The sequence below is a fragment of the Aulostomus chinensis genome, chromosome 1, assembly GCF_037954235.1.
Source record: "Aulostomus chinensis isolate RoL2024-O1b breed Wild chromosome 1, RoL_Achi_v1.0, whole genome shotgun sequence".
Lineage (NCBI taxonomy): Eukaryota > Metazoa > Chordata > Actinopteri > Syngnathiformes > Aulostomidae > Aulostomus > Aulostomus chinensis.
In genome coordinates, this window is record NC_141320.1 from 34,182,660 (window position 1) to 34,209,530 (window position 26,871).

Genomic DNA, 26,871 nt, shown 5'->3' on the forward strand with positions numbered 1-26,871 from the left:
TTAAGATTTTAAGAAACTCTCACCACATCACTGTAGCATCATTTTGAGATTTGAAGCAACTCTCACTACATCACTTTAGCATCATTTCTTCGATGAGTAGCAACTCTCACTGTATCACTGTAGCATCATTTTGAGGTTTTTAGCAACTCTCACTACATCACTGTAGCATCATTTTGAGGGTCGTAGCAACTCTCACTACATTACTGACAGCATCATTTTGATTTTTTTTTTCAACTCTCACCACATCACTTTAGCATCATTTTGAGATTTTTAGCAACTCTTACCACATTACTGTCGCATCATTTTTAGGTTCGGAGCAACTCTCACTACATTACTGGTGCATCATTTTGAGGTTCGTGGCAACTCTCACTACATCACTGTAGCATCATTTTGAGGATTTTAGCAACTCTCACCACATCACTTTAGCATCATTTTGAGATTTTTAGCAACTCTTACCACATCACTCGAGCATCATTTTGACGTTCGTAGCAACTCTCACTACATCACTGTAGCATCATTTTGAGGTTTTAGCAACCTAATACATTACTGTAGCATCATTTTGAGGATCGTAGCAACTCTCTCTACATCACTGTTGCATCATTTGAGATTTTAAGCAACTCTCACTACATTACTGTAGCATCATTTTGAGGTTTTAAGCTACTCTCACTACATGACTGTGGAATCATTTTGAGGTTTTAAGCAACTCCTACCACATCACTGTAGCATCATTTTCAGGATCGTAGCAACTCTCACTACATCACTGTAGCATCATTTGGAGGATAGTAGCAACTCTCACCACATCACTGGAGCATCATTTTGAGGTTCGTAGCAACTCTCACTATATCACTTTAGCATCATTTTGAGATTTTTAGCAACTCTCACCACATTACTGTCAGCATCATTTTGAGGTCTTTCGCAACTCTTACCACATCACTGTCGCATCATTTTGAGATTTTAAGAAACTCTCACCACATCACTGTAGAATCATTTTGAGGTTTTAAGCAACTCTTACTGCATCACTGGAGCATCATTTTCAGGTCCGTAGCAACTCTCACTACATCACTGTAGCATCATTTTGAGGTTTTAAGCAACTCTCACCACATTACTGTAGCATCATTTTGAGGTTTTAAGCAACTCTCACCACATTACTGTTGCATCATTTTGAGCTTCGTAGCAACTCTCACTACATTACTGTAGCATCATTTTGAGGTTCGTGGCAACTCTCACTACATCCTGTAGCATCATTTTGAGGATTTTAGCAACTCTCCCCCCATCACTTCAGCATCATTTTTAGATTTTTAGGAACTCCTACTACATTACTGTAGCATCATTTTGAGGTTCGTAGCAACTCTCACTACATCACTGGAGCATCATTTTGAGGTTCGTAGCAACTCTCACTACATTACTGACAGCATCATTTGAGGTTTTGAGCAACTCTCATCACATCACTTTCGCATCATTATGAGGTTTTTAGCAATTCTCACCACATCACTGTAGCATCATTTTGAGGATAGTAGCAAATCTCACTTCATGACTGTCAGCATCATTTTGAGGTTCGTAGCAACTCTGACTACATCACTGGAGCATCATTTTGAGTTTTTTGAAACTATTACCACATCACTGTCACATCATTTTGAGATTTTAAGCAACTCTCACTACATCATTGTAGCATCATTTGAAGGATAGTAGCAACTCTCACCACATCACTGTCGCATCATTTTGAGATTTTAAGCAACTCTCACAACATCACTGTAGCATCATTTGGAGGATAGTAGCAACTCTCACCATAGCACTGTCGCATCATTTTAAGATTTTAAGAAACTCTCACCACATCACTGTAGCATCATTTTGAGATTTGAAGCAACTCTCACTACATCACTTTAGCATCATTTCTTCGATGAGTAGCAACTCTCACTGTATCACTGTAGCATCATTTTGAGGTTTTTAGCAACTCTCACCACATTACTGTCAGCATCATTTTGAGGTCTTTCGCAACTCTTACCACATCACTGTCGCATCATTTTGAGATTTTAAGAAACTCTCACCACATCACTGTAGCATCATTTTGAGGTTTTAAGCAACTCTTACTGCATCACTGGAGCATCATTTTCAGGTCCGTAGCAACTCTCACTACATCACTGTCGCATCATTTTGAGGTTTTAAGCAACTCTCACCACATTACTGTAGCATCATTTTGAGGTTCCTAGCAACTCTCACTACATGACTGTCACCATCATTTTGAGGTTTGTAGCAACTCTCACTTCATCACTTTCAGCATCATTTTGAGGATAGTAGCAACTCTCACGACATCACTGTAAGCATCATTTTTAGGTTAGGAGCAACTCTCACGACATCACACTTGCATCATTTTGAGGTCGGTAACAACTCTCACCACATCACTGTAGCATCATTTCTTAGGTACATAGCAACTTTCACAACATCACTTTAGCATCATTTTGAGATTAGTAGCAACTCTCACTACATCACTCTAGCATCATTTTGAGGTCGGTAACAATTCTCACCACATCACAGTGGCATCATTTCTTAGGTACATAGCAACTCTCACAACATCACTTTAGCATCATTTTGAGATTAGTAGCAAGTATCACTACATCACAGTGGCATCATTTCTTAGGTTTGTAGCAACTCTCACCACATCACTGTAGCATCATTTTGAGGTTCGTAGAAACTCTCATGACATCACTTTCAGCATCATTTTGAGATTAGTAGCAACTCTCACCATATAACTTTAGCATCATTTTGAGGATAGTAGCAACTCTCACCACATTACTGGAGCCTCATTTTTAGGTTTTTAGCAACTATCACTACATCACTGTGGCATCAGTTCTTAGGTTTGTAGCAACTCTCACCACATCACTGTAGCATCATTTCTTAGGTTAGTAGCAACTCTCATTACATCACTTTAGCATCATTTTGAGATTAGTAGCAACTCTCACCCCATCACTGTGGCATCATTTCTTAGGTTAGTAGCAACTCTCATTACATCACTGTCAGCATCATTTTGAGGTTTTTAGCAACTCTCACTACATGACTGTAGCATCATTTTTTAGGTTAGTAGCAACTCTCACCACATCACTGTGGCATCATTTTAAGGTTTTAAGCAACTCTTACTGCATCACTGGAGGATCATTTTGAGATTTGAAGCAACTCTCAACACATCACTTTAGCATCATTTCTTAGATTAGTAGCAACTCTCACTACATCACTGCAGCATCATTTTGAGGTTTTAGCAACTCTTCCTACATAACTGTAGCATCATTTTGAGGATAGTAGCAAATCTCACTTCATGACTGTCAGCATCATTTTGAGGTTCGTAGCAACTCTTACTACATCACTGGAGCATCATTTTGAGTTTTTTGAAACTATTACCACATCACTGTCACATCATTTTGAGATTTTTAGCAACTGTCACGACATCACTGTAGCATCATTTGGAGGATAGTAGCAACTGTCACTACATGACTGTCAGCATCATTTTTAAAGGTTTTAAGCAACTCTTACTGCATCACTGGAGCATCATTTTGAGGTTTTTAGTCAACCGAATACATTACTGTAGCATCATTTTGAGGATCGTAGCAACTCTCACTACATCACTGTAGCATCATTTTGAGGTTTTTAGCAACCTAATACATTACTGTAGCATCATTTTGAGGATCATAGCAACTCTCTCTACATCACTGTAGAATCATTTTGAGGTTTGTAGCAACTCTCACCACATCACTGTAGCATCATTTTGAGGTTCTTCACAACTCTCACTACATTACTATCAGCATCATTTTGAGGTTTTAAGCAACTCTTACTGCATCACTGGAGCATCATTTTGAGGTCCGTAGCAACTCTCACTACATCACTGTAGCATCATTTGAGATTTTAAGCAACTCTCACTACATCACTGTAGCATCATTTGGAGGATAGAAGCAACTCTCACCACATCACTGGAGCATCATTTTGAGGTTCGTAGCAACTCTCACAACATCACTGTAGCATCATTTGGAGGATAGTAGCAACTCTCACCATATCACTGTCGCATCATTTTAAGATTTTAAGAAACTCTCACCACATCACTGTAGCATCATTTTGAGATTTGAAGCAACTCTCACTACATCACTTTAGCATCATTTCTTCGATGAGTAGCAACTCTCACTGTATCACTGTAGCATCATTTTGAGGTTTTTAGCAACTCTCACTACATCACTGTAGCATCATTTTGAGGGTCGTAGCAACTCTCACTACATTACTGACAGCATCATTTTGATTTTTTTTTTCAACTCTCACCACATCACTTTAGCATCATTTTGAGATTTTTAGCAACTCTTACCACATTACTGTCGCATCATTTTTAGGTTCGGAGCAACTCTCACTACATTACTGGTGCATCATTTTGAGGTTCGTGGCAACTCTCACTACATCACTGTAGCATCATTTTGAGGATTTTAGCAACTCTCACCACATCACTTTAGCATCATTTTGAGATTTTTAGCAACTCTTACCACATCACTAGAGCATCATTTTGACGTTCGTAGCAACTCTCACTACATCACTGTAGCATCATTTTGAGGTTTTAGCAACCTAATACATTACTGTAGCATCATTTTGAGGATCGTAGCAACTCTCTCTACATCACTGTTGCATCATTTGAGATTTTAAGCAACTCTCACTACATTACTGTAGCATCATTTTGAGGTTTTAAGCTACTCTCACTACATGACTGTGGAATCATTTTGAGGTTTTAAGCAACTCCTACCACATCACTAGAGCATCATTTTGACGTTCGTAGCAACTCTCACTACATCACTGTAGCATCATTTGGAGGATAGTAGCAACTCTCACCACATCACTGGAGCATCATTTTGAGGTTCGTAGCAACTCTCACTATATCACTTTAGCATCATTTTGAGATTTTTAGCAACTCTCACCACATTACTGTCAGCATCATTTTGAGGTCTTTCGCAACTCTTACCACATCACTGTCGCATCATTTTGAGATTTTAAGAAACTCTCACCACATCACTGTAGAATCATTTTGAGGTTTTAAGCAACTCTTACTGCATCACTGGAGCATCATTTTCAGGTCCGTAGCAACTCTCACTACATCACTGTAGCATCATTTTGAGGTTTTAAGCAACTCTCACCACATTACTGTTGCATCATTTTGAGCTTCGTAGCAACTCTCACTACATTACTGTAGCATCATTTTGAGGTTCGTGGCAACTCTCACTACATCCTGTAGCATCATTTTGAGGATTTTAGCAACTCTCCCCCCATCACTTCAGCATCATTTTTAGATTTTTAGTAACTCCTACTACATTACTGTAGCATCATTTTGAGGTTCGTAGCAACTCTCACTACATCACTGGAGCATCATTTTGAGGTTCGTAGCAACTCTCACTACATTACTGACAGCATCATTTGAGGTTTTGAGCAACTCTCATCACATCACTTTCGCATCATTATGAGGTTTTTAGCAATTCTCACCACATCACTGTAGCATCATTTTGAGGATAGTAGCAAATCTCACTTCATGACTGTCAGCATCATTTTGAGGTTCGTAGCAACTCTGACGACATCACTGGAGCATCATTTTGAGTTTTTTGAAACTATTACCACATCACTGTCACATCATTTTGAGATTTTAAGCAACTCTCACTACATCATTGTAGCATCATTTGAAGGATAGTAGCAACTCTCACCACATCACTGTCGCATCATTTTGAGATTTTAAGCAACTCTCACAACATCACTGTAGCATCATTTGGAGGATAGTAGCAACTCTCACCATAGCACTGTCGCATCATTTTAAGATTTTAAGAAACTCTCACCACATCACTGTAGCATCATTTTGAGATTTGAAGCAACTCTCACTACATCACTTTAGCATCATTTCTTCGATGAGTAGCAACTCTCACTGTATCACTGTAGCATCATTTTGAGGTTTTTAGCAACTCTCACTACATCACTGTAGCATCATTTTGAGGGTCGTAGCAACTCTCACTACATCACTGTAGCATCATTTTGAGGGTCGTAGCAACTCTCATTACATTACTGACAGCATCATTTTGATTTTTTTTTTCAACTCTCACCACATCACTTTAGCTTCATTTTGAGATTTTTAGCAACTCTTACCACATTACTGTCGCATCATTTTTAGGTTCGGAGCAACTCTCACTACATTACTGGTGCATCATTTTGAGGTTCGTGGCAACTCTCACTACATCACTGTAGCATCATTTTGAGATTTTTAGCAACTCTTACCACATCACTGGAGCATCATTTTGACGTTCGTAGCAACTCTCACTACATCACTGTAGCATCATTTTGAGGTTTTAGCAACCTAATACATTACTGTAGCATCATTTTGAGGATCGTAGCAACTCTCTCTACATCACTGTTGCATCATTTGAGATTTTAAGCAACTCTCACTACATCACTGTAGCATCATTTGGAGGATAGTTGCAACTCTCACCACATCACTGGAGCATCATTTTGAGGTTCGTAGCAACTCTCACTATATCACTTTAGCATCATTTTGAGATTTTTAGCAACTCTCACCACATTACTGTCAGCATCATTTTGAGGTCTTTCGCAACTCTTACCACATCACTGTCGCATCATTTTGAGATTTTAAGAAACTCTCACCACATCACTGTAGAATCATTTTGAGGTTTTAAGCAACTCTTACTGCATCACTGGAGCATCATTTTCAGGTCCGTAGCAACTCTCACTACATCACTGTCGCATCATTTTGAGGTTTTAAGCAACTCTCACCACATTACTGTAGCATCATTTTGAGGTTTTAAGCAACTCTCACCACATTACTGTTGCATCATTTTGAGCTTCGTAGCAACTCTCACTACATTACTGTAGCATCATTTTGAGGTTCGTGGCAACTCTCACTACATCCTGTAGCATCATTTTGAGGATTTTAGAAACTCTCCCCCCATCACTTCAGCATCATTTTTAGATTTTTAGTAACTCCTACTACATTACTGTAGCATCATTTTGAGGTTCGTAGCAACTCTCACTACATTACTGGAGCATCATTTTGAGGTTCGTAGCAACTCTCACTACATTACTGACAGCATCATTTGAGGTTTTGAGCAACTCTCATCACATCACTTTCGCATCATTATGAGATTTTTAGCAATTCTCACCACATTACTGTCAGCATCATTTTGAGGTTCGTAGCAACTCTGACTACATCACTGGAGCATCATTTTGAGTTTTTTGAAACTATTACCACATCACTGTCACATCATTTTGAGATTTTAAGCAACTCTCACTACATCATTGTAGCATCATTTGAAGGATAGTAGCAACTCTCACCACATCACTGTCGCATCATTTTGAGATTTTAAGCAACTCTCACTGCATGACTGTCAGCATCATTTTAAGGTTTTAAGCAACTCTTACTGCATCACTTTAGCATCATTTTGAGATTAGTCGCAACTCTCACCCCATCACTGTGGCATCATTTCTTAGGTTAGTAGCAACTCTCATTACATCACTGTCAGCATCATTTTGAGGTTTTTAGCAACTCTCACTACATGACTGTAGCATCATTTTTTAGGTTCGTAGCAACTCTCACCACATCACTGTAGCATCATTTCTTAAGTAAGTAGCCACTCTCATTACATCACTTTGGCATGATTTTGAAATTACTATCAACTCTCACCACATCACTGTAGCATCATTTTGACATTAGTTGCAACTCTCACTACAACACTGTAGCATCATTTCTTAGGTTCGTAGCATCTCTCATTACATCACTTGGTTATCATTTCTTATGTGAGAAGAAACTCTCACTACATCACTGTAGCTTTATTTTCAGTTAAGAAGAAACTCTCACTACATCACTGTAGCTTTATTTTCAGTTAAGAAGAAACTCTCACTACATTACTGTAGCTTTATTTTCAGTTAAGAAGAAACTCTCACTACATTACTGTAAGCATCAATTTGAGAATAGTGTCAACTCTTACTTCATCACTGCATCATTTTGAGGTTCGTAGCAACTCTCACTCCATGACTTTAGCATCAATTTTTAGGTTTTAATCAACTCTCACTACATTACTGTCAGCATCAATTTGAGCTTCCTAGTGACTCTCACTACATCACTGTCGCATCATTTCTTAGGTTCGGAGCAACTCTCATTACATCACTTTAGCATCATTTTTAAATTAGTAGCAACTGTCATTACATCACTTGAGCATCATTTTGAGGTTCGTAGAACTCTCACCACATCAGTGTAACATCATTTTGAGGTTAGTAGCAACTCTCACTACATCACTGAAGAATCATTTTGAGAATAGTTGAAACTCTCACTACATCACTGTAGCCTTATTTTGAGTTTAGCAGAAACTCTCACTACATTACTGTCAGCATCATTTTGAGGTTTTTAGCAACTCTCACCACATCACTGGAGCATCATTTCTTAGGGTAGTAGCAACTCTTACTACATCACTGAAGCATCATTTTGAGGATAGTAGTAACTCTTACTACACCACTGTCGAATCATTTAAAGGTTCGTAGCAATTCTCACTACATTACTGTCAGCATCATTTTGAGGTTCGTAGAACTCTCACCACATCACTGTAGCATCCTTTCTTAGGTTAGTAGCAAGTCTCATTACATCACTTCAGCATCATTTTGAGGTTCGTAGCAACTCTCATGACATCACTTTAGCATCATTTTTAAATTAGTAGCAACTGTCATTACATCACTTGAGCATCATTTTGAGGTTCGTAGAACTCTCACCACATCAGTGTAACATCATTTTGAGGTTAGTAGCAACTCTCACTACATCACTGAAGAATCATTTTGAGAATAGTTGAAACTCTCACTACATCACTGTAGCCTTATTTTGAGTTTAGCAGAAACTCTCACTACATTACTGTCAGCATCATTTTGAGGTTTTTAGCAACTCTCACCACATCACTGGAGCATCATTTCTTAGGGTAGTAGCAACTCTTACTACATCACTGAAGCATCATTTTGAGGATAGTAGTAACTCTTACTACACCACTGTCGAATCATTTAAAGGTTCGTAGCAATTCTCACTACATTACTGTCAGCATCATTTTGAGGTTCGTAGAACTCTCACCACATCACTGTAGCATCCTTTCTTAGGTTAGTAGCAAGTCTCATTACATCACTTCAGCATCATTTTGAGGTTCGTAGCAACTCTCATGACATCACTATCAGCATCATTTTGAGGTTAGTCGCAACTCTCACTACATTATTGTGGCATCATTTTGAGGTTTTTCGCAACTCTCACTACATCACTGTAGCATCATTTGTTTGGTTAGTGGCAATTCTTATTACATCACTGTAGCATCATTTGAGCATCGTAGCAACTCTCACTACATCACTGTAGCATCATTTTGAGGATTTTTGAAACTCCCACTTCATGAGTGTCAGCATCATTTTGAGATTAGTAGCAACTCTCACTACATCACTGTAGCATCAGTTTGAGGTTTTTAGCAACTGTCACAACATTACTGATAGCATCATTTTGAGATTTTTAGCAACTCTCACTACATCACTATCAGCATCATTTTGAGGTTGGTAGCAACTCTCACTACATCACTGTAGCATTATTTTGAGTTAACAGAAACTCACACTACATTACTTTCAGTATCATTTTTAGGTTTTTAGCAACTCTCACTAAATGACTTTGGCATCATTTTGAGGTTTGTAGCAACTCTCACTACATTACTGTAGCTTTATTTTGAGTTAAGCAGAAACTGTCACTTCACTACTGTCAGTATCATTTTTAGGGTTTTAGCAACTCTCACTACATCACTGTAGCATTATTTTGAGATAAGTAGCAACTCTCACTACATCACTGAAGCATCATTTTGAGATTTTTAGCAACTCTCACTACATAACTGTAGCATCATTTTGAGGATAGTAGCAACTCTCACTACATCACTGTAGCATCATTTGGAGGATAGTAGCAACTCTCACTAAATGACTGTCAGCATCATTTTAAGGTTTCAAGCAACTCTCACCACATCACTGTAGCATCATTCATAGATTTTAAGCAACTCTCACTACATAACTGTAGCATCATTTTGAGGTTAGTAGCAACTCTCACTACATCACTGTAGCATCATTTTGAGGTTTTTAGCAACTCTCACTTCATTACTGTAGCATCATTTTGAGGTTTTTCGCAACTCTCACCACATCACTGTAGCATCATTTTGAGGTTCGTAGCAACTCTCACTACATTACTGTTAGCATCATTTTGAGGTTCGTAGCAACTCTCACTACATTACTGTAGCATCATTTTGAGGTTTTTCGCAACTCTCACCACATCACTGTAGCATCATTTTGAGGTTCGTAGCAACTCTCACTACATTACTGACAGCATCATTTTGAGGTTTTAAGCAACTCTCACCACATCACTGAAGAATCATTTTGAGATTTTTAGCAACTCTTACTACATCACTGTAGCATCATTTTGAGGAAAGTAGCAACTCTCACTTCATGACTGTCAGCATCATTTTAAGGTTTGAAGCAACTCTCACTACATCACTGGAGCATCATTTTGAGGTTTTTAGCAACTCTCACAACATCACTGAAGCATCATTTTGAGATTTTTAGCAACTCTTACGACATCACTGTAGCATCATTTTGAGCTTCGTAGCAACTCTCACTACATCACTGTAGCATCATTTTGAGGTTTTAAGCAACTCTCACTAAATCACTGTTGCATCATTTCTTAGGTTTGTAGCAATTCTTTTTACATCACTGGAGCATCATTTCTTAGATTAGTAGCAACTCTCACTACATTACTGGAGCATCATATTGAGGTTCGTAGTGTCACGTCCCCACGGTCACGGGCATGGGGGCGTTGCATTATTTTTGACTTCCTTCCCTTCTCAGGTTCGAGCTTCATGGGGCGGAGCTGCTGACTAATTGGGAGCACCTGGGCCCGGCGTCTCCCAGCTATAAAGCAGGCGATCAACCTGGCCGGTTGTCTCTCGCTCACTCCTCCTGGCCCACGTCGGAGCGATGGTTGTGTTTCTTGAGTTATGTCTTGTTTAGTTCTCTGCATCCATCACACCGCACACATACACCCCCTGTACACTCATGCACACACTCGCACTCACCACTGACACTACTGATAACCACACTCCACTGTACGTTATGGTTTGCCTTGTGTTGATTTTGCGTTACTAATAATAAATTATTAGTTGTGTTTCACGTTTAGTCTGCGTTTCCCTCTTTCGATGTCACGATTTCTGAGCCGGGTCGTGACAGAAGCAACTCTCACCACATCACTGTCGCATTATTTTGAGATTTTAAGCAACTCTCAGTACATCACTGGAGCATCATTTTGAGGTTCATCGAAACTCTCACTACATCACTGTAGCATCATTTGGAGGATAGTAGCAACTCTCACTACATGACTGTCAGCATCATTTTAAGGTTTTCAGCAACTCTCAGTACATCACTGGAGCATCATTTTGAGGTTCATCGAAACTCTCACTACATCACTGTAGCATCATTTGGAGGATAGTAGCAACTCTCACTACATGACTGTCAGCATCATTTTAAGGTTTTCAGCAACTCTCAGTACATCACTGGAGCATCATTTTGAGGTTCATCGAAACTCTCACTACATCACTGTAGCATCATTTTGAGGATAGTAGCAACTCTCACCACATCACTTTCGCATCATTTATTAGGTTAGAAGCAACTCTCATGACATCACTTTCGCATCTTTTTGAAATTAGTAGATACCCTCATTACATCACTGTCAGCATCATTTTGAGTTCATTATTATCATTGAGGTTATTCGAATCTTTCACTGCATTACTGTTAGCATTATTTTGATTTCATTAGCAATTCTTACGACATCTCTGTCGCATTATTTTGAGGTTATTAGCAACTCTTCCTACATCCCTGTAGCATTGTTTTTGAGGTCGTTAGCAACTCTTCCTACATCACTGTAGCATTTTTTGAGGTTATTCGCAAATCTTACGACATCACTCTCAGCATCATTTTGAGATCATTAGTAACTTTAATTACATCACTGTAGCATCGTTTTGAGGTTCGTAGCAAATATTACTACAAGACTGTCAGCATCACTTTGAGGTTATTCGAAACTTTCACTACATTACTGTCAGCATCACTTTCAGTTTGTTAGCAATCCTTAGAACATCACGGTAGCATCATTTTGAGGTTCGTAGCAACTATTACTACAATAATGTCAGTATTATTTTGAGTTTATTAGCAATTCTTACGACATCACTTTCGCATTATTTTGAGTTTTTTAGCAACTCTTACTAGATTAGCGTCAGCATCATTTTGAGTTCATTAGCAATTCTTACAACATCACTGTCGCATCATTTTGAGTTCATTAGCAATTCTTACGACATCACTGTCGCATCATTTTGAGGTTATTAGCAACTATTACTACATTACTGTCAGCATCACTGAGTTTATTAGCATCCATCACCACGTGACTGTTAGCATCGTTTTGAGTTCAATAGCAATTCTTACGACATCACTGTCATCATCATTTTTCGGTTACTCGCAGCTCTAACCACATGACTGTCAGCATCACTTTGAGGTTATTCGAAACTTTCACTACATTACTGTTAGTATCATTTTGAGTTTATTAGCAATTCTTACGACATCACAGTAGCATTATTTTGAGTTTCGTAGCAACTCTTACTACATGACTGTCAGCATCACTTTGAGGTTATTCGAAACACTTACTACATTGCTGTAAACATCACTGAGTTGATTAGCAACTATCACTACATTACAGTTAGCATCATTTTAAGTTCATTAGCAATTCTTCCGACATCACTTTCAGCATCATTTTGAGGTTATTACCAATTCTTCTGACATCACTGTCGCATTATTTTGAGGTTGTTAGCAACTCTTACTACATTACTGTTGCATTATTTTAAGCAACTCTTTCTAACTGACTGTCAGCATCACTTTGAGGTTGTTCAAAACACTGACTAATTACTTTAAGCATCACTGAGTTAATTAGCAACTATCACTACATTACTGTTAACATCATTTTGAGTTCATTAGCAATTCTTCCGACATCACTGTCGCAATATTTTGAGGTTCGTAGCAACTTTTACTACATTACTGTCAGCATCACTTTTAGGTTATTCAAAACTTTCACTCCATTACTGTTAGCATCATTTTGAGTTCATTAGCAATTCTTACTACATCACTGTCGCATCATTTTGAGATCATTAGCAATTCTTCCGACATCACTATCGCATTATTTTGAGGTTCGTAGCAACTCTTTCTACTTTACTGTTGCATTATTTTGACGTTATTAGCAGCTCTCACTACATTACTGTCAGAATCATTTTGAGGTTAATAGCAGCTCTCACTAGATTACTGTCAGCATCATTTTGAGTTCATTAGCAATTCTTACTACATTACTGTTGCATTATTTTGAGGTTAGTAGCAACTCTTACTACATGACTGTCAGCATCACTTTGAGGTTGTTTGAAACACTTACTACATTACTGTAAGCATCACTGAGTTTATTAGCAACTATCACTACATTACTGTTAGCATCATTTTGAGTTTATTAGCAATTCTTACGACATCACTGTATTATCAATTTGAGGTTAGTTTCAACTTTTCCAAAATTACCGTCAGCATCATTTTGAGTTCATTAGCATTTCTTCCGACATCACTGTCGCATTATTTTGAGATTATTAGCAATTCTTCCGACATCATTGTCGCATTATTTTGAAGTTCATAGAAACTCTTACTACATGACTGTCAGCATTACTTTGAGGTTATTCGAAACTTTCACAACATTACTTTTAGCATCATTTTGAGTTCATTAGCAATTCTAATGCGGCTCGAGGCCACGCTGGTTCACCGAGCGACAAGGTGAGCCTTGAAAACGGCATCGGTCGAGCTTCCCGGGCTTGGGATATCCGACATCCGGCATCGTTGTGAGAAACAAAGGGGGCTGCGCACGCGGAAGATTGGCACAAGGTAGGAAAGATCAGGCGCTGTGTCGGCCTCCCTGCCTGTCAGTCAGAAGGCTGTGTCCCTGGAGCTCATGTCTGTTCCTAAGCTCAGCGAGTCATACTTACCTGGCAGGGGAGATACCATGATCAGCAAGGTGGTTCTCCCCGGGTGAGGCTCAGCCATTGCACTGGGGCTGTGCTGACCCTGGTGAATTCCCCAAATGTGGGAATCTCAACTGCATAATTTCTGACAGTGGGGGACTGCGTCCGCGCTCTCCCCTGTGATCGTGTGAAAAAAGGAAGGAAAGAAAGAAAGGCCGACCACGGCGGCAACAACAACACTGGTGACCGCCTGTCCCGGCCAGTTGGCGGTCTCCTCTTGTGCTGGCCAGCCTGAGGAGACCGCGGAGGACGTAGCCTCGATGAGCTCCCAGTATCTCTCACACCTTCCAGCCCTAAATGAAGAGGGCAGGGTTTCTGCCACATTTAGTTGAGGGTCATGGTATCTGACAAGCCCTGGGCTCAGGACAATACATCCACGGCTCGTCTTCGCAGTAAGTGGAATGATACCAGAGAATTCATGCGTGGGAGGAGATCAACTTGGAAAACCCCGACTCCAGGATGAGTCGCTGGCTTGTGGCTTTGAACACCGCTTTGTTTTACTTTGAGTCGCCCCACTAGCATAGCAGGGTGAAGGCACCGATTGCCTTTGCTTTGGATAGCAGTGGGGACAACCAGTGTGCCAGATGTAGTGTTTATGGCACTGCATTTTGTGTCGCCACCCAAAATGTTGCAGTTCCTGCCCACAGCCGCGGCCGGGATTGGCTGTACCGGGGGTGCTGGCTCTCACGTCGGGTGGCTGACAGGCATCGCTTCTCGGCCTTTTGGCTAAGATCAAGTGTAGTATCTGTTCTTATCAGTTTAATATCTGGTACGTTCCCTATCCGGGAACCATATATTAAATTGCTTTTTGGAACAGGGAGATGGAACGGGAGCTTGCTCCGTCCTTTCCACGCACCAACCTGGTATTGCAGTGTTTCCAGGAGTGGTGCAATGCCCCGCATTTCTCGTCGGAAATAAAACAAGCCTCCGCCAGGCACTCGCTCACCTGCTCCACCCAAAGCCGGACCAGGGTTCTCCTCCTGCACTGCAGCTTTTCCTCAGCCTGCGGCCGCAATGGCCTTCCAGGAACAGTGCGGGCCCCTCCCCTTTTGTCAGGAGCAAATCCCGTGCTCTTCAGGCCAACTCTCGAGTGCTGCACATGAGGCCGGGGCTGGATTTCCGCCCGCGCTGCCGCTGGGCGTCAAGTTGTGGCTCCGTTTGCACTCCAGATAAGGATGGAGGTCCGCTGACGGCACTGCTCTCGGAGCCTTTCCCAAAAGGCTTTGGAATGCACTCTGAAAGACCTGAACCTTCAATGTGCCTGAGCTTCCCGGGCTTGGGATATCCGACATCCGGCATCGTTGTGAGAAACAAAGGGGGCTGCGCACGCGGAAGATTGGCACAAGGTAGGAAAGATCAGGCGCTGTGTCGGCCTCCCTGCCTGTCAGTCAGAAGGCTGTGTCCCTGGAGCTCATGTCTGTTCCTAAGCTCAGCGAGTCATACTTACCTGGCAGGGGAGATACCATGATCAGCAAGGTGGTTCTCCCCGGGTGAGGCTCAGCCATTGCACTGGGGCTGTGCTGACCCTGGTGAATTCCCCAAATGTGGGAATCTCAACTGCATAATTTCTGACAGTGGGGGACTGCGTCCGCGCTCTCCCCTGTGATCGTGTGAAAAAAGGAAAGAAAGAAAGAAAGGCCGACCACGGCGGCAACAACAACAACGGTGACCGCCTGTCCCGGCCAGTTGGCGGTCTCCTCTTGTGCTGGCCAGCCTGAGGAGACCGCGGAGGACGTAGCCTCGATGAGCTCCCAGTATCTCTCACACCTTCCAGCCCTAAATGAAGAGGGCAGGGTTTCTGCCACATTTAGTTGAGGGTCATGGTATCTGACAAGCCCTGAGCTCAGGACAATACATCCACGGCTCGTCTTCGCAGTAAGGGGAATGATACCAGAGAATTCATGCGTGGGAGGAGATCAACTTGGAAAACCCCGACTCCAGGATGAGTCGCTGGCTTGTGGCTTTGAACACCGCTTTGTTTTACTTTGAGTCGCCCCACTAGCATAGCAGGGTGAAGGCATCGATTGCCTTTGCTTTGGATAGCAGTGGGGACAACCAGTGTGCCAGATGTAGTGTTTATGGCACTGCATTTTGTGTCGCCACCCAAAATGTTGCAGTTCCTGCCCACAGCCGCGGCCGGGATTGGCTGTACCGGGGGTGCTGGCTCTCACGTCGGGTGGCTGACAGGCATCGCTTCTCGGCCTTTTGGCTAAGATCAAGTGTAGTATCTGTTCTTATCAGTTTAATATCTGGTACGTTCCCTATCCGGGAACCATATATTAAATTGCTTTTTGGAACAGGGAGATGGAACGGGAGCTTGCTCCGTCCTTTCCACGCATCAACCTGGTATTGCAGTGTTTCCAGGAGTGGTGCAATGCCCCGCATTTCTCGTCGGAAATAAAACAAGCCTCCGCCAGGCACTCGCTCACCTGCTCCACCCAAAGCCGGACCAGGGTTCTCCTCCTGCACTGCAGCTTTTCCTCAGCCTGCGGCCGCAATGGCCTTCCAGGAACAGTGCGGGCCCCTCCCCTTTTGTCATGAGCAAATCCCGTGCTCTTCAGGCCAACTCTCGAGTGCTGCACATGAGGCCGGGGCTGGATTTCCGCCCGCGCTGCCGCTGGGCGTCAAGTTGTGGCTCCGTTTGCACTCCAGATAAGGATGGAGGTCCGCTGACGGCACTGCTCTCGGAGCCTTTCCCAAAAGGCTTTGGAATGCACTCTGAAAGACCTGAACCTTCAATGTGCCTGAGCTTCCCGGGCTTGGGATATCCGACATCCGGCATCGTTGTGAGAAACAAAGGGGGCTGCGCACGCGGCAGATTGGCACAAGGTAGGAAAGATCAGGCGCTGTGTCGGCCTCCCTGCCTGTCAGTCAGAAGGCTGTGTCCCTGGAGCTCATGTCTGTTCCTAAGCTCAGCGAGTCATACTTACCTGGCAGGGGAGATACCATGATCAGCAAAGTGGTTCTCCCCGGGTGAGGCTCAGCCATTGCACTGGGGCTGTGCTGACCCTGGTGAATTCCCCAAATGTGGGAATCTCAACTGCATAATTTCTGACAGTGGGGGACTGCGTCCGCGCTCTCCCCTGTGATCGTGTGAAAAAAGGAAAGAAAGAAAGAAAGGCCGACCACGGCGGCAACAACAACAACGGAGACCACCTGTCCCGGCCAGTTGGCGGTCTCCTCTTGTGCTGGCCAGCCTGAGGAGACCGCGGAGGACGTAGCCTCGATGAGCTCCCAGTATCTCTCACACCTTCCAGCCCTAAATGAAGAGGGCAGGGTTTCTGCCACATTTAGTTGAGGGTCATGGTATCTGACAAGCCCTGAGCTCAGGACAATACATCCACGGCTCGTCTTCGCAGTAAGTGGAATGATACCAGAGAATTCATGCGTGGGAGGAGATCAACTTGGAAAACCCTGACTCTCATCTCAGATCATTAGCAATTCTTCTTACATCACTGTCGCATTATTTTTAGTTTCATAGCAACTCTTACTACATTACTGTGTCATTATTTTAAGGTTTTTAGCAACTCTTCATAAATTACTGTCAGCATCACTTTGAGTTTATTAGCAACTATCACTACATTACTGTCAGCATCATTCTTGAATTCATTAGCAATTCTTCCGGCATCACTGTAGCATCATTTTGAGATCATTAGCAATTCTTACGACATCACCGTAGTATAATTTTGAGGTTAGTAGCAACTCTTACTACATGACTGTCAGCTTCACTTTGAGGTTGTTCAAAACACTTACTACGTTACTGTAAGCATAACTGAGTTTATTAGCAACTATCACTACATGACTGTCAGCATCACTTTGAGTTCATTAACAATTCTTCCGACATCACTGTAGCATTATTTTGAGGTTATTAGCAACTCTTACTACATTACTCTCAGCATCATTTTTAGGTTACTCGCAACTCTAACCAGGTGACTGTCAGCATCACTTTGAGGTTATTCGAAACTTTCACTACATCACTGTCGCATCATTTTGAGATCATTAGCAATTCTTCTGACATCACTGTCGCATTATTTTGAGGTTCGTAGCAACTCTTACTGCATGACTGTCAGCATCACTTTGAGGTTATTCGAAACTTTCACGACATTACAGTTAGCATCATTTTGAGTTCCTTAGCAGTTCTTCCGACATCACTGTCGCATTATTTTGAGGTTCGTAGCAACTCTTACTACATGACTGTCAGCATCACTTTGAGGTAGTTCGAAACACTTACGACATTACTGTAAGCATCACTGAGTTTATTAGCAACTATCGCTACATTACTGTTGGCATTATTTTGAGTTCATTAGCAATTCTTACTACATGACCGTCACATCATTTTGATATCATTAGCAATTCTTACAACATCACTGTAGCATCAGTTTGAGATCATTAGCAGCTCTTACTAGATTTCCGTCAGCATCATTTTGAGTTTATTAGCAATTCTTCCGACATCGCTGTCGCATTATTTTGAGTTTTGTAGCAACTCTTACTATATGACTGTCAGCATCACTTTGAGGCCATTCGAAACTTTCATTCCATTACAGTTAGCATCATTTTGAATTCATTAGCAATTCTTGCTACATCACTGTCGCATCATTTTGAGACCATTAGCAATTCTTCCAACATCACTGTCGCATTATTTTGAGGTTCGTAGCAACTCTGACTACATGACTGTCAGCATCACTTTGAGGTAGTTCGAAACACTTACTACATTACTGTTAGCATCATTTTGAGTGTATTAGCAATTCTTATGACAACAGTGTAGCATAATTTTAACGTTAGTTTCAACTCTTCCTACATTACCGTCAGCATCATTTTTAGTTTTTTAGCATCTCTTACTACATCACTGTAGCATCATTTTGAGTTCATTAGCAATTCTTCCGACATCACTGTCGCATTATTTTGAGTTTAGTAGCAACTCTTACTACATGACTGTCAGCATCATTTTGAGGGAGTTTGAAACTCTTACTACATTATTGTAAGTATCACTGAGTTTATTAGCAACTATCACTACGTTACTGTTAGCATCATTTTGAGTTCATTAGAAATTTTTCTGAAATCACTGTCGCATTATTTTGAGGTTATTAGCAACTCTTAATACATTACTGTCCGCATCATTTTTAGGTTACTCGAAACTCTAACCACATGACTGTCAGCATCACTTTGAGGTTATTCGAAACTTTCACTACATTACTGTTAGCATCATTTTGAATTTATTAGCAGCTCTTACTAGATTACCGTCGCATCATTTTGAGATCATGAGCAATTCTTCCGACATCACAGTCGCATTATTTTGTGGTTTTTAGCAACTCTTACTACATTATTCTTGCATTATTTTGAGGTTCGTAGCAACTCTAACCACATGACTGTCAGCATCACTTTGAGGTTATTCGAAACTTTCACTACATTACTGTTAGCATCATTTTGAATTTATTAGCAGCTCTTACTAGATTACCGTCGCATCATTTTGAGATCATGAGCAATTCTTCCGACATCACAGTCGCATTATTTTGTGGTTTTTAGCAACTCTTACTACATTATTCTTGCATTATTTTGAGGTTCGTAGCAACTCTTACTACATGACTGTAAGCATCACTGAGTTTATTAGCAACTATCACTACATTACTGTTTGCATCGTTTTGAGTTTATTAGCAATTCTTACGACATCACTGTCGCATCATTTTGAGATCATTAGCAATTCTTCTGAAATCACTGTCGCATTACTTTGAGGTTCGAAGCAACTCTTACTACATTACTGTCAGCATCACTTAGTTTATTAGCAACTATCACTACATTACTGTTAGCATCATTTTGAGTTCATTAGCAATGTGGGGCTTTGATTGGGAATTGTAAGAAAAATCACTGAATGAACAACACAAACACAGACTGTGTCTGAAATTCCACACCTGCACCCGAAACCAGTGTGGAATCAATTGTATCCACTGTCAATCCTGATTCTGGAGAAATTTCTTTGTGTGTTTTGATGGACGCGAGCCAAGCAGAAATTTCCCACAATACAATAGGGCGGCGTTAGGTCAGGTTTGAGCAGGCGTCAGTCTGACAATGATGTCATATTATTGTGTCATCACTTGACCAGACCCAAAAGAAGGCTCAGGTATCAGTTTCTTCTCAATGCTAATGTCTGCTAGCTTAGTCTGCTACTTTGATGGCTCTGCCTGCTCAAAGGTCCAGACCCCTGGATGTGGTGGTTCCTACCTGAATGTAGAGTCTGTCAGCTCATGTTGTTAAATCAACTCACCAGGAACACCAGTAGATTTCAATGGACTGACAATGAGTCTCATTGAATGGGTGTCTCGTCCAACGAGAAACACTCAGTCTCAGGTTGAAGCTCATCAATGAGGTCTTGTGGATCAGTGGCTTGCATGAATGAATGAGTTGGAAGACTTCTTGGAAATTAAAGAGGATTTAATACAATGAAGAAAACCCTTAAGACAGAGTGATAATTCCAGCAGAGTAATTAAGGCCCATATTGAGTAGCAGGTATGAATTAGCCTGGATTTATCTGAGCTTCAAGTAGACGGCTAAGAGGCAGGTGGAAAGGTGTGTAGGATGAACGATGGTGACCTCCAACCAAATGAAGAGGACTGAGTGGAGGCTGACCAGCTCTACGGAGTCAGGCGGAGTTTGGCAGCGACACAGGAGTCCAGGCCTGAATCGGTGAAAACCAACGTAACCGGCTTACGTTCTCAGCTGGATTCTCCCATCGATGTACGACGCCTCTCCAACGAACTGGTGGGAGGACGGCCTCCAAAGCCTCCACCTCGTCGACCGTGGCTCCCGCTGAGATTCGCTCGATGAAGAAGGGAAGCGCGTTGATTGGCTACCCTCTGGTCTCAGGCTGCTGGCTGCCTGGACTAAGCTGCTCTTCTCCGACACAAAGGTGGCTTCTCTCTCTTCAAGGCTCACAGGAGGTCAAGAGTGTAGCGACCGTGAGCCGAGATCGATGATGAATTACAAAAATAGAAAATCAAAAAATAAATTAGAGGAATAGAAAAGAAAAGGGGGGGGGGGGGGCGGACCAGCTGCTCTAGGAGCTCACACACAAAGGGCAGAAACAAGAAGCACTGAAGAGAGCGCCAGCAGTGGATGGTGCCACCACTGTTACAGTAAACTGGTCCGCCTCAGAGCAGTGACCTTTGACCTGTGAGGGGTTGTTGGCCAATCAGCACACTTTGCTGTCTTCAGTCCTTCTCAGATATCAACAAATGAAGCTGGTTGAACAGACAGCAATCATCATCACTCAGAGACATCACCTGGAGAGGAAGACTGCTCCGAGTTCTGACAATGACAGTGAAGAGGCAAGGAGAGCTGGACAACCACAGACAGTGAAACATTCGGAACATCATGTTGATACACGTGTGTGTGTGTGTGTGTGTGTGTGTGTGTGTGTGTGTGTGTGTGTGTGTGTGTGTGTGTGTGTTTACATGCAGACTTTCCCTTGTGACAGCTGATTTGGTTTGGAATCCATCTTAGTCAGGAAATTTGGAGAAAATTCTATCATGTCGTTGTCGTTATTTTGATTTACAACACTGCAAATAAAATCATCTCCCCTCCAAAAAGCCTCCTCTTCAACTTTGTACTCAAGTTGTCTCCTCATCAGGCACCACAGGATCCAGCAGGTTCAGTCAAAACAGTCATTAGAGATTGAAAAAATGTCCATCAAAGACAAAATAAGGCTTCAAATAGGTTTCCAATTTTATTTGATGTTGACACATTTAGTCCATTTAATATCAGGACTGCTCCCAGATCAGCTCCATGACCTCATCCCTGCACCAGAGTACCGCCCAAGTTCATCAAGGATGGCCAACATGAGCAGTTCTAGATTCACCTCCATCTTTGGAGGCTGTTGAATTTCCTCCTGAGGACCGTCAGGCTGTTTCCTTACTTTGCTGTGACCCAACAGCAGACAGCAACAAGGACTGTGGTGCACTTGGTGATTGGATGCACTGAAGTCACGTGACTGAAGTCATCCTGTCACGTGACTGAAGTCATCCAGTCATGTGACTGAAGTCATCCATTCATGTCAGTGATGTCACTCTGCAGGACTGTCATTGCCGTCTCATTCTAGAAAAGAATCCAGACTCCACCTGTGGCTCCATGATAACTGATGGACCTCTGGTTGGAGGCTGGACGATGATGTTTGGTCTGGGGGGGTTAAGATGGTGGGGGCTGTTTCAGTTCTAGTGCTGAAGGCTTTCTCCATGACAGTCAGACTCTCCTCTGTCCTTCATGGTCCCTCAAATGTGCAGTGTGGACCTCACACACTGAATTTAGCCTGAAAACTCTTCATGAACAGCAGGAGACTCAGAGTCTCTGTGGCACTCGGCTGTTCACAGAGAGGCTGGTGGTTGGAGCCCCCCAGGGACCAGGACCAGGCTCTACTGGTGCTGAGGACTCTGTTGATCAGCTGCTGAGTTGCTACTTGATGTCAACATTGGTCTGTTTCATCCTGAGTAGTTTGATCCTAGCAGAGTCGCTGCATCGATGATCTGAATGTGGACGGACAGACTGACCCTCCACAGCAGACGCCTGTCACAGATCTCTGGATGAGACACTTTGAGGTAAAGCCAGGTTCTGCCAGTCCCACTCACATGTTTCAATCACATGTTCAGAGATGGGTTTGTTGTTCCTGAATCCATTTCTTATTTTCTGATCACCTTGTGGATTGTTCATCATTCTCCTCATCACCATACTTTAGGTTGCAGTACGAACACCTGAGTTAGTCTGGGGTTGCAGGAATCATACAGCATCCAAATAATAGCAGGCTGAAACATTTATTTAAAAGAGTTTAACATGGTTACACACACACACACACACACACACACACACGTTTCCAGTCATGTCATTGTGGGTTCATTTCATCAAGGCTCTCAAACGGGGGAGGGTAACTTCACACACTCGTACGTTTCAGGTCTGACCTGAGTGGGGTCCTTCCACGTGGTTCTGACTCAAGGTGTTTTTCTGACACTGTGGCAACACCTGGCATCAGCTCAACTTTGACTTTTACACTTCTAACTGTACGCTGTGTGAGCTGTTCCATGTTTTAAAGCCATATTTCCAGTGTGGCCCACTGCAAATCTTTGGAATGGCTCATGCCAGTTGCTGACGCCTCAGAACAACTGTGCTGTGATCTCAGTTTGAAGTTCTGTGCCATTGGAGAACCTGTCTTACCACGAGGTCCCCTTGTTAGCCTGTGAATGTCTCCACCTACAGCGATGACTTCTGTCAGCTCCAAGTGTCTTCTTGTCTGGCATCTGAATTTCAGGTGAGAGACCCTCTGACTCCTGCAGCAGCAGTAGAGACAGAGGAGCCCTGAAGCTCAGAGGTTCCATGAGGGATCAAAGCCAGACGAGACGGCCACAAAGGTAACAGGACATTGTGGACTCAGTCGTCACCACTAATCTGTGTTGACAGTATTTAATGACATTCTGCTGCCAAAAACAGATCATGATTCTATACATTTGAGAGGCCTCACAGTTCAGGTTTCAGGTCTGTATCCACTGTAGAGGCCAATGAGAGCAAAAGAGCAACAGGGTCAAAGGTCAACAGGCCTCGTGTCTCAGCCAGGCCTCAAAGGGTTAAGTGAGCCTTTTGGAGCTCCTTTGAAAAAAGGCCTGACACCAATCTTGTTCAGGACCAACATGAAGAAGGATCTTTGGAACATTTTCACATCTTTAAGACGGCCTTGACTCCTTTTTATAGCAGGAGTCACTGAACAGCACAAAGCTGCTATTGCAGCCATCAGGCCTCATTTCTGATCAGTTATTATTGTTGAAACAAAGCTGAATATCAATTATTGATTTTTATTGTCATCATTTTGAACACCTGATAAGAGAAACACAATAAAAACATTTGAAAAGGAAGGATCAGAGTGTTGTTGTACTGCAATACTACAGTACAGCATCAGAGACACTCAGTTATTGATTGCCTGAATGATTGATTTACCCAGAAGAGGAACAGCTTTGTTGGAGCAGTAAAAATACACACATCAGAACGACAAAGTTACATTGGAAAAGAAACTACATGACATTACCAGCACAATATATTAAGAACAGTTAGGATCAATTTAACTGGCCAGATAGTTAGGACTTCTTTAATGATATCCTTGATGAACCCAGACATCAGAGTGGTTTGTTCCCCTCAATCATAAATCTGTAAATATAGCGTGAAGTGATGGAACTAAAAGGCCACCTCTGAGTGCAGGAGTGAGCCTCTGTGACGGATGTGACGTCAGCAGACCGCCATTAGTTTGAGTCATTGTTTATATTCTTAATGCTGATTGGTCGATCTATAATGGTGACAAATGGACTTCGTAGGTAGAATAAACATCCAGAAATTAAATGAATTTGTTGATTGTCTTATTAATCAAAAGATGAAGTATTAAAAATATTTGGTTTTTTTTCCTCGGAGTGAGCGACAACTACCGGATTTTCTCACAGAAGAACGGGGGCCGACTTCCCCGGAAGCAGATGTTTGTAATTCCTGGGGCACTAAAATCCATTTCATGTTATTCTTTATTGAACAGCGAATATTATGGAAATAAAATTTATATTTCTCGCCAGAAATGTCCTTAAAATGCTTTTTAAAAATCAAACCTATCTTGAAATGACACTCGTCCATAATGGCGTCCTTAGCAACCAACATAGCAACAGTAGAAATGTGACACTGTAACGACTCTCTTCTGAGAGGTGAAAGATTCATGGTAATAACGAACAAACCAAAGATTAAACACAAGAACTGAGCAAAGATTATGAAAACAAAATGCATATTTCTCTCTAGAAATGTCATCAGAATGCTTTATTAAATCAAAACTATCTTGGAAGAAGGCACTTTCCTCCGACAATGACAGGAGCGGCGGCCATGTTTTTGTTTTGAGAGGCCCGCATGAAAGAGTCACATGACCTACCAGCGCTCCAATAGAAAAGAAGAGGGGAAAAAAACGTACACATTTCACAATTTTTAGGCCTTCATCGTAGAACTGATAGGTTTTGACCTGTGGACAGACGGAGCCTTTTCACGTTTTGACATGAGACTGGGTTGTCAAAAGCAAAGAGCAGACAGCAGGACATCAAAAGAAAAGATCCAGACACTAAAACTACAAGTAGAAACAAGAAGAAATACTAAAAGCTTTGGAAAGATACTCCAAGGTTGGATATACATTATTATATACACTACTATTCTCATTGACTCCTAAAGAGGGACAGGAAACATTAGAATGTGGATCAGATCAGCTGATTTCAGTGTTGAGTCCATCCCTCCATCCACTTTCTGTTCTATCCTTTAAAGGGTCGTGGGGGGGGGGGGGGGGCGATCCCAGGTGACATTGTTCAAGAGGCAGGGTTCACCCTGGACAGGTCACCAGTCCATCAGGAGAAATGAGGTGGTCGGTGTCATGCAACCTAAACTAAAACATTCGTCAGATCAAATTCAGATTAAAGCAAAAGTCTCCAGATCAAAGTCAGAATTCCTGATGATGTCATCAGGGCTTTGACAGTAGCTAGAATTCTGTCTTTGATCTCAGGAGAACATGAAAGAAACACAATTGAGGAAAGTAGAAGAGAGCATGGCAGCATGATGGTGCAGTGGTGAGCACTGTGGCCTCACAGCAAGAAGGTTCTGGGTTTGAGTCCAGGCTTGGGTGGGGAATCTTTCTGTGTAGAGCCTGCATGTTCTCCCCATGAATGCGTGGGTTCTCTCTGGTACTCCGGCTCCTTCCCACTGTCCAAAGACATGTAATTGGGGACGAGGCTGATTGGACACTCTAAATTGACGGTAGGTATGAATGGTTGTTCGTCTCTGTGTGCTGACCCTGTGATGGACTGGCGACCTGTCCAGGGTGAACCCCGCCTCTGGCCTGTAGATGCTGGAATAGGCTCCACCCCCCCCTCCCTCGACCATCAATGTAAGTCTTTTGTTAATTGCATGCCACATGAAATTATTCGTGGTCACTTTCCTAGCAACAGTCTCACAGTGGCAAGACAAGAACACTTCTACTTTTAATGTTGACAGTTTGTTCAACACTAAACTTCATCCAGTACCATGTTGTCAAACACTGGAACCTCCACAGCACCTGAACAGGGACTTGAACCCTGGACCCTCAGATTAAAAGTCTGATGCTCTACCGTCTGAGCTACTCAGGTTCTTTCTACAGCATTGAGACAGGAACAGAAACACCCGTGAAGGTCAAACTGATGCTTTCTTGACTTGTTCAGTCCTCCATGTTAAAGTCCACCATGCTTTTGATTGGCTCTGATTCTCTGTGGCAAAATCCAACAAGAGGCTCCAAAAATGTCCTGAATGTCACAAGAATGCACAGGACAAGATGTTAGTTTCCTTCATGTCTGCAGTTCCTCCACTGGAAAGTAAAGTCAATGCTGCTCCTCTGCTGAAACCTGGGATTGGACCAGGGACCTTTAGATCTTCAGTCTAAGGCTCTCCCAACTGAGTTGGTTCAGTTCTGAGGGAGGGCCCTGCTTCTCTCATTTATAATCTCTTCCACTCTCACTGGACCTTAGAGAGGATTGGAGCTTCTGAAGTCCTGACACATTGAACAGTTCTCCAGGACCATTTTTGATGGATGTCTGGATCACACCAGCCTTTTTTGTTTGTCTTCTTGCACCACCGTGCCGTCCCTACTAGTCGTCTACATATCAGTGTTCTCAGTATTGCACGAACATTCACATCAGTATTGTGCTAATATTTT

The 26,871-nt window shown here is 42.2% G+C and overlaps 6 non-coding genes across 6 annotated transcripts; 5 read left to right on the forward strand and 1 right to left on the reverse strand.

Moving 5' to 3' along the window:
- Nucleotides 1–14,103: 14,103 nt before the first annotated feature.
- LOC147271394 (U1 spliceosomal RNA) lies at nucleotides 14,104–14,267 on the forward strand. Its single transcript, XR_015116596.1, has one exon. It is a non-coding gene; the product is annotated as a U1 spliceosomal RNA (small nuclear RNA).
- A 586-nt stretch (nucleotides 14,268–14,853) lies between these two features.
- LOC147271395 (U2 spliceosomal RNA) lies at nucleotides 14,854–15,044 on the forward strand. The gene has a single exon (XR_015117191.1). It is a non-coding gene; the product is annotated as a U2 spliceosomal RNA (small nuclear RNA).
- A 542-nt stretch (nucleotides 15,045–15,586) lies between these two features.
- On the forward strand, nucleotides 15,587–15,750 carry LOC147271396 (U1 spliceosomal RNA). The gene has a single exon (XR_015116597.1). It is a non-coding gene; the product is annotated as a U1 spliceosomal RNA (small nuclear RNA).
- A 586-nt stretch (nucleotides 15,751–16,336) lies between these two features.
- LOC147271397 (U2 spliceosomal RNA) lies at nucleotides 16,337–16,527 on the forward strand. The gene has a single exon (XR_015117161.1). It is a non-coding gene; the product is annotated as a U2 spliceosomal RNA (small nuclear RNA).
- Nucleotides 16,528–17,069: 542 nt separating this feature from the next.
- LOC147271398 (U1 spliceosomal RNA) lies at nucleotides 17,070–17,233 on the forward strand. Its single transcript, XR_015116735.1, has one exon. It is a non-coding gene; the product is annotated as a U1 spliceosomal RNA (small nuclear RNA).
- A 9,002-nt stretch (nucleotides 17,234–26,235) lies between these two features.
- Nucleotides 26,236–26,308, reverse strand: trnak-uuu (transfer RNA lysine (anticodon UUU)). Its single transcript has one exon. It is a non-coding gene; the product is annotated as a tRNA-Lys (tRNA).
- Between the last annotated feature and the right edge of the window lie 563 nt (nucleotides 26,309–26,871).